Source organism: Podarcis pityusensis (genome assembly GCF_964106645.2).
Source record: "Podarcis pityusensis genome assembly, chromosome: 7".
In the NCBI taxonomy this organism is placed as follows: Eukaryota; Metazoa; Chordata; class Lepidosauria; order Squamata; family Lacertidae; genus Podarcis; species Podarcis pityusensis.
Genome location: NC_138031.1, coordinates 13080490 through 13089338, shown reverse-complemented (window position 1 = coordinate 13089338; position 8849 = coordinate 13080490). Strand labels below are relative to the sequence as shown.

The following is an 8849-nucleotide window of genomic DNA, read 5'->3' as shown; positions in this document are numbered from 1 at the left end:
CTGCTGCCTCGAATGCCATTAAAAATAAAGCTGTTCTGCTGGATTTACAGCCTAGCCAGAAATAGCAATTATGGGCTATCTTATGAGAGAGTCATATTATTGGGAGAATTCCATCAGGCTGCAAAGGCTTCAATAGTCACCACATCATCTGGAGGGAGGGATTGCCGCTTCTGCCAAGACACTTCCAGTTTGTAGGGGATTAATTTCCGAGCAAGCACCCGAAAAAACCTTTGGTGGCCTTGCAAGACTTTCTCCAGAGTGGTAAGTCTAAAAGGACAGATGGGTGGAAAAAGGTCTTCTTCTTTTTCAGCTGGAACTTGCTGGAACTCAGTTCCTGCACCTCTCAGGTGAGCACCATTACCATTACAGTGGTACCTCAGACGCTTCAGCTTACATACGCTTCAGGTTACAGACTCCACTAACCCAGAAATAGTAACTCAGATTAAGAACTTTGCTTCAGGATGAGAACAGAAATCATGTGGAGGTAGCAGCAGGCCCCATTAGCTAAAGTGGTGCTTTAGGTTAAGAACAGTTTCAGGTTAAGAACGGACCTCCGGAACGAATTAAGTTCTTAACCTGAGGTACCAGTGTATAAGAAAACAAGGGAGGTGTTTGTGGTGAGTTCAGGCACCTCTTTTTCTAGACAAATTACACAAGGTGGAAGTTCTCAACTGTGTCCTTCCTCACTTTTTAAATAATCAACTGCTGATTCTCACCAGAGGTTACCATTTCATATAATATGCTTTTAACATTAGACTGAGTGCTGATTCACACAAGCATTTATTTCGCAGGATTTCTAACCAAGGTTTATTTAACACTTGGGGCCAGTTCACACATGCATTCTTAGGCTTCAGTGACTCACAGATGTTCAAGCATCTCCCCTCCTTTTATTCAGAGAACGGGGCGGCGAGAGGGTTGCACCTTCTAACTATGCTCCCTTCCAGTGCTGACCTGACTGTGTACTAGACATTACAATGGTACCTCGGGTTACAGACGCTTCAGGTTATAGACGCTTCAGGTTACAGACTCCGCTAACCCAGAAATAGTACCTCAGGTTAAGAACTTTGCTTCAGGATGAGAACAGAAATTGCACGGTGGCGGCGCGGTGGCAGTGGGAGGCCCCATTAGCTGAAGTGGTACCTCAGGTTAAGAACACTTTCAGGTTAAGAACGGACCTCCAGAATGAATTAAGTTCTTTTTTTTTTTTAATGATATTTATTGAAGGAATTTTTTTTTTTAAGTTACAAAAGAAAACAAAGTAGAAAAAGAGAAAAACAAGCCACTTCCAACCATACAAATACACAAAATAAGAGAGAGAAAAAAACAAAAATACACCACAAAAATTTAAAAACAATTAAAAACAAATCCATTATTTTCAACTCCTCAACTGTCATTACCCTCTTTCCTTGACCTCCTCCTCCTCCCCTTCCTTGTGTCCTGGTTGTTAATTGTCACAGCAAATCCTTTCCATATTTCATAATATTCTGTCATTACATTACCTTAAACTATTTTAATCTTATCTTACTATAAAAAACCTTGGAACTTAAAACTCTTATTTTTACCAACTTCTCATAACCATAATATTCTTACATAATTCTTTAAACATTTTTACTAAAGCCAAATAATTTCATTCCAACATTTTTCTAACATTCATCAATTTTATAAAACAGTCCTAGTGATGAAAAAAAGAAATAAAAACAAATCTTCATCCAGCGTCCCTTCTTCCTGGTCCCGGGTTTGTCAGTCCTTATCATCCCATCGATCAGGCGCATTAACCTCGTGACCTTATATCCGAGGCCCTTAAGTCTCTTCCATGTCCCTTCCGCAGCTCTTCTTCATATTTGTAACTGTATTTTCCCTTGTCTCCTGCTCGTTTCACTCGTGGGAACTCCAGCTTAGCAATATTTTTGACCCTTCTCAACAGATCAGCCCCTTTTCCATAATCAACACTAAATTCCATGTGGTATTTAAAAATATGTTTCAAAAACCCTCCAAAATTGAGAGCCCCCACAATCCCAAACATCTCACGGCCCATTGCCAGACTTGAAAAGTCCAAAAATCCCTGCATAGGAGGGTCTATCCAGCCCCCCATTTCCAAACCAAACCAAACTTTTTCTTTCCAAATCTGGCTTTTTCCAAGTTCATTTGTCAAATCCGAAAGCTCATATTCCTGTTGGGCCTGTTCCGTCAGAGCACACTCCTGATTTAATTCCTGGGTGGGCTCCACATATTTTCCCACTGCCTGTTCAAAATTTCTAATCGAATCAGCCATCAAATTCATCTTCTCATGTAGCTGTTCCAGTAGGGCATTTGTTTTCTAGAAAGCACACAACAGAGCTTCTGAATACATTGTCCTGCAAGGTCAGATGTCTATTCCCACGATTGTAATCTGTAACAGCTGCCAGCTCCCAGGAGTTGGTTACAGTTTCACAGTCTCCCTCTAGGGGGAAAACTTCTATTTGATCTTTCTTTTAACCCAAGGTACCACTTTTTCTTAACCCGAGGTACCACTGTACTAAGAAGGGAGCATGTCTGTTTCCTTTGTAAATTGCTTCCTGTGACTCATTCGTGGAAAATTGTAGCAATTAAAACATTAACAATAAAATAATATTTAAATCAATATCACACATTAAAAAGCTCATATATAAAAATATTAAAATAATTTCATAATTAAAAAAAATAAGTACCATGCAGACTGAGATTTTTATTAAAAATGTACTTAAGAGGCTTGTAAGGTTTTCTAGTGGTGCAGCAATAAGATGGCGAGCACATTTGCAAAGCTAAACAGGGTCCCGTATGGTTTCAGATTGGATGGGAGACTGCATACTGAGATTGGACTAGATGATCTTCAGGATGTCTTCCATGTCTACAATTCTTTTTAAAAATTGTTTTATTTTATTTTATTTTATTTTATTTTATTTTATTTTATTTTATTTTATTTTATTTTATTTTATTTTATTGTTGGGTTACAAAAGTACGTGCATTGTCTCTATTTCCAGGTCACAGAGTCTTTTCTACAGATCAATTACATTCGATGTGAGACATTAATGTTGTATATAATATAAGGTTGGAAGTGAGAGCTGGACCATAAAGAAGGCTGATCGCCAAAGAATTGATGCTTTTGAATTATGGTGCTGGAGGAGACTCTTGAGAGTCCCATGGACTGCAAGAAGATCAAACCTCTCCATTCTGAAGGAAATCAGCCCTGAGTGCTCACTGGAAGGACAGATCCTGAAGCTGAGGCTCCAATACTTTGGCCACCTCATGAGAGGAGAAGACTCCCTGGAAAAGACCCTGATGTTGGGAAAGATGGAGGGCACAAGGAGAAGGGGACGAGAGAGGACGAGATGGTTGGACAGTGTTCTCGAAGCTACCAGCATGAGTTTGACCAAACTGCGGGAGGCAGTGGAAGACAGGAGTGCCTGGCGTGCTCTGGTCCATGGGGTCACGGAGAGTCGGACACGACTAAACGACTAAACAACAACAACAACAATAATATAAGGTTGGGGGAGAAGAGGGGGAGGGGGGTGAATAGGTGCCAAAAAGACAACACAGACAGCACCCATCTGGTGCATAACAGGAGGGAATTTCAAAGGATAGCACCACAACGCTCAAGGCCCAGTTCCTACATTGTATGGAATGGGAATTCCGATAAGATGGTACGTGCGGGAGGCCCTTTCTTGTACTGTAGTGTGTAATGATCAGTTGGGTGAAAAGAGTGACACAATATTTTGGGCACTCTGTTGCCCCTCCAGCTTCCGACGCCTCCCCCCCCCCCAGTCTTTGCCCTCTGATCACTCATCGTCAACCCACCACTCTGAGCCTTCTTCCCTTGGTGGTTCTCCAGCTGTTGCCTTCCACCATTTCATCAAGCCAGTCCTTGACACAAAGGCTGGAGAACCTGTGACCCATCAGCCCCAGTCAGTATGGCCAATAGCCAGGGTGCTGCAATGCAGTAAATAAACTTGTCTGTTCAGGCCATGCTTCCTGAATCAATCATATCAATTCTTTTTGTAGACATGTCCTGAATGGTGAGGATAATCTTTCACCACTGAGGACCTTTTCCATCAAATCATTCTGCACCCCATACTCAGCCAGTGTCTTCTCTAATAGTGTCGTTAGTCCTTCACTGCTGAGCTTCCTGTTTTGTTTTGGGCATACAGTCCTCCCTAGATCTGCAATGGAAGCTGGCATGGAGCTACCTTGAAGCCATCATCTGTCAGAATGCTAAACACTGAAAGGAGACTGAAGACCTTGAGAGCATTAATTACTGCGCTTTATCAGCAGGTGACAGGGATGGAAGACGGCAGAGGGCACACAATTTGGGCATCGTTGACTTTCCTACAAGCCCGTTCAGACTTCTAATCTTCTGTCGCAGCTTTGTTATCTCCAGTTGTTTTTGCAGAAAGATTTTTAATTTTTTTTAAAAAAATGGAGGTCAAGCAGATTAAGGTTACCAGATTTTTTCCCCAAAGAATCCGGGGACACTTTTTTTAAAAAAAAAGATTAAAAAAATTATTACAAAAAAGTTATTTTTAAAAAATAAGAAGTAATATCTTCTGTGGTCTCCTCTGTTGCACAGCCTTCCTCTGGACCCCAGCCTGCTCTCTTGGAGCACTAGCCACTGTGGAGTAGGCTCAGGTTGGGCCTGGGGTGGGCCATCTGTCCTCACCGTCCCGGTGCTCTCCTACTTCTCTATAGCGGCAGCAGCAAGGTCGGGGCTCCCCTCTTTTTTCTAATTCCTCTTTCTCTCTCTTCCTTCTCCTTCTCCTCTCCTCCTTCTCCCTGCATCGGCTCCGGGGTTTTCCTGGCCCCGGAGCACCACTGTGTTGGGAGTCATTCTGCAAAGAAACAGAAAAGATGATTGTAACTTTAAGAACTGTTTCTGTGAGTTCTGGGTAGATTAGGTACAGCTGGTCATGACTACAAAAGGAGGAAAAGTTGCAGTTTGAATTTGCCTGCAGGGAGAAAACACCCACAAACTTTGTTGTTTGTTGTTTTTGTAATAAAACCTCTATTTGATTTGTTTTACATCGGTCTCGTGGTGTCATAGTTTCTGTCATCTGCCACCAGAGGGAAAAAACCCCTCTAACACACTGGGTAGTCAGCAGGGTGGCGGGCCGCTCTCGCTCCCAGCTCAATTTGGGTCATGGGGGGGGGTCAGCGGTTCCCTCAGAGGATGCGCCGTGCGTCCCTGGTTCCTCCTCGGCAGTGGCGGTGGCAACAGCGGCAGTCTCAGCAACCCGGAGCCAGCCTGGTAGTGCAGTTGGCTCTGGCTGGCTTCAGGAGCTGCTCACTGCCATGGCGCCCGCCATTTTGCCTCGCCAGAAGTGCCCATATGATGTGCCTTGTGTCGTCAAACCAATCACGCAGCATTCATTCCCTACTAATAAATCTACAACACTTAAAATATAAATCCGGGGACATTCCGGGGATAGATTTTGTCCAGGGATAGATTTGTAAATCCGGGTACTGTCCCCGGGAAATGGGGACGTCTGGTAACCATAAAGCAGACGCTGTCAGCAAATTGCCCTTGGAAACATGAGAGGAAAATGAGTGAAATCGCCAGGAGCTGAGCAAGAAGCTACATGGAACTAGTATTGTCAACTGTTCAGAAAAAAAACCACAGCCTGACCTGCTCCTGTACTTTCAACAGCAGTTCAATTTTCAGCAATCTGGAGGTGTAGCTTTTCACAGTTTGGAGATAAGCACAAGCACTGGCTGATTAGTGCAAATCAGATCATTGTTAAAGGAACAGCTGAAAGAGATGGTTGAAGACTAGGCAACCTTAGGCATGTCAGAAAGTTGGGAAACTGGTTATCTCAGTATCAAAGGGGCCGCAAGGCTTGTTCTTTAGTACCCGGGTCTAAAAAGGCAACAATGAAAGAACGAACAGGCTAATGAACCAATTCCAGAGAGGATTCTGGTTGCTACCAGCTCTCCCGTATCTTTCATGGCAGACACAAAAACATTTTGCAGGTGATCTGGGGTGGGGTTGCATGGAGAGGAAGACACATTCTTGTAAGCGATTTTAGGTACATTGTTGCAAAGCCACTTTCCCTAATACAATGCATTTATTGCATGTCATTTTAGCCAGAATTAAGATTGCCGGAAGAAATATCAACAACCTCAAATATGCAGATGACACAACATTGATGGCAGAAAGTGAGGAGGAATTAAAGAACCTTTTATTGAGGGTGAAAGAGGAGAGTGCAAAATATGGTCTGAAGCTCAACATCAAAAAACCGAAGATCATGGCCACTGGTCCCATCACCTCCTGGCAAATAGAAGGGGAAGAAATGGAGGCAGTGAGAGATTTTACTTTCTTGGGCTCCATGATCACTGCAGATGCTGACAACAGTCACAAAATTAAAAGACGCCTGCTTCTTGGGAGAAAGGCGATGACAAACCTAGACAGTATCTTAAAAAGTAGATACATCACCTTGCCAACAAAGGTCCGTATAGTAAAAGCTATGGTTTTCCCAGTAGTGATGTATGGAAGTGAAAGCTGGACCATAAAGAAGGCTGATCGCCGAAGAATTGATGCTTTTGAATTATGGTGCTGGAGGAGACTCTTGAGAGTCCCGTGGACTGCAAGAAGATCATACCTATCCATTCTTAAGGAAATCAGCCCTGAGTGCTCACTGGAAGGACAGATCGTGAAGCTGAGGATCCAATACTTTGGCCACCTCATGAGAAGAGAAGACTCCCTGGAAAAGACCCTGATGTTGGGAAAGATGGAGGGCACAAGGAGAAGTGGACGACAAGAGGACGAGATGGTTGGACAGTGTTCTCGAAGCTACCATCATGAGTTTGACCAAACTGCGGGAGGCAGTGGAAGACAGAAGTGCCTGGCGTGCTCTGGTCCATGGGGTCACGAAGACTCGGACACGACTAAACGACTAAACAACAACAACAACAACAATTTTCACCTATGTGTGCATGTTTATGAACCTTTTATGCTAGCTTGCTCATTTTTTGCACACCCCGATTGGCTGGAGTACTGCACTGCGAATTTAGAGAAGTGCAGATTTTGAACAATGGCTATGCATTGGCTTGTGCATTGTTTTGGGAGGTGCAAATTAGGTGGCTTCACCTTGAAATGAGGCCTGAACTAAAGTTCTCTTCCATCCCTTTGAGGAGGAAGTAGGTGGCACAATGTGAGAGAAGCAGGAAGGGTGCAGCTCCATCTATCATCACCTTTTCCTCCCCCCTGACTCTCCTGACGACTTTGTAAAAATAGCCACGTTAATTGAAAATGCAAAATATTTCAGAGAATCTTCACTTGCGGTGCTGGAGCTGCACTGTCCAGGACACTGTTATAGATGGTTGCTCTGAAGTCTGCACCCTCGATAGATGTTCAGCAGCCTCTGGCTCCTTTGATTGGAACTGCTAATTGAACTGGTTTAGATATGAAAGTGCGATCTCGACTCTGTGAACATCTTGAGACACCCGGGAGAAAGTGCCGCTTGATTTATTTTCATGGTTGTCTTGTGAACTGGGTGCGATCTTCAGCCTCCATGCAGAACAAAATGGATGGAGAAAGTGAGAGTGAGCGAGTCTCATTCAGGATATGGTTCACACAGAGAGGGGGTCAACATGGATTTGACTCTCTTGAATCCCACCCATGGCTAGTCCAGGTCATGAAAGGTTATCAACACTGAGCAGTTACTGGCGTTCTCATTTATTTTTTTTTATGATCTTTATAATATTTCACTTAACAAAAAACTTGACAAATACATTGCAGTGGTACCTCGGGTTACAGATGCTTCAGGTTACAGACTCCACTAACCCAGAAATATTACCTCGGGTTAAGAACTTTGCTTCAGGATGAGAACAAAAATCGTGCTCCGGCGGTGCGGCGACAGCGGGAGGCCCCATTAGCTAAAGTGGTGCTTCAGGTTAAGAACAGTTTCAGGTTAAGAACGGACCTCCGGAACGAATCAAGTTCTTAACCCGAGGTACCACTGTACATACATTACATACATTACATACCTTACATACCTACATATCCTACATGTACACCACAAATATTAGAATTCCAACTCTTCTCTTTGTACTTTGTTGCCAAACTTAACTCTAGATGCATTTCATGTTGCTATTCTACTTTTCTTTTGTTTTTATCTAACCCGGTTTTGTCATATCTTTCCTTTGTTTTCAAGATTTAATCTATATCTTCCAGGAGATTTGCGTTGTCAGTATAGTTTTTAAGATATTCTTTGAAGGTTGACCATTCGTTGTTCAGTTTTTTCAACAGGATGCTGGAATATACGCAGTGCATTTTTTTTTCTTAGAAAATGTTTAGGGATACTCCCATTTGGACTCAAGAAAACCACCATTTTATAGTTCAAATTGGGAAAAATAATTACAGTAAATGGACAAAAGTACAAGGTTCACAAAATGTTTAAGGGTACACATCCCCGTGCGTCCCCCCCAGAAAAAAAGCACCGGCTACTGTGTAACGGTACTGTGTCCAGTTCTGGGCACCACAGTTCAAGAAGGACACTGACAAACTGGAACGTGTCCAGAGGAGGGCAACCAAAATGGTCAAAGGCCTGGAAACGATGCCTTATGAGGAACGGCTAAGGGAGCTGGGCATGTTTAGCCTGGAGAAGAGGAGGTTAAGGGGTGATATGATAGCCATGTTCAAATATATAAAAGGATGTCACATAGAGGAGGGAGAAAGGTTGTTTTCTGCTGCTCCAGAGAAGAGGACACGGAGCAATGGATCCAAACTACAAGAAAGAAGATTCCACCTAAACATTAGGAAGAACTTCCTGACAGTAAGAGCTGTTCGACAGTGGAATTTGCTGCCAAGGAGTGTGGTGGAGTCTCCTTCTTTGGAGGTC

The 8849-nt window shown here is 43.2% G+C and overlaps 1 long non-coding RNA gene across 1 annotated transcript in view; it reads left to right on the top strand.

Annotated features, from left to right (window-relative positions):
- The first annotated feature begins 399 nt into the window (after positions 1 to 399).
- The window catches only part of LOC308480980, an 83723-nt gene continuing 75273 nt past the window's right edge, over positions 400 to 8849 (top strand). Inside the window, exon 1 of the long non-coding RNA XR_013988382.1 lies at positions 400 to 484. This is a non-coding gene — a long non-coding RNA (uncharacterized lncRNA). The remainder of the gene's footprint in view (positions 485 to 8849) is intronic.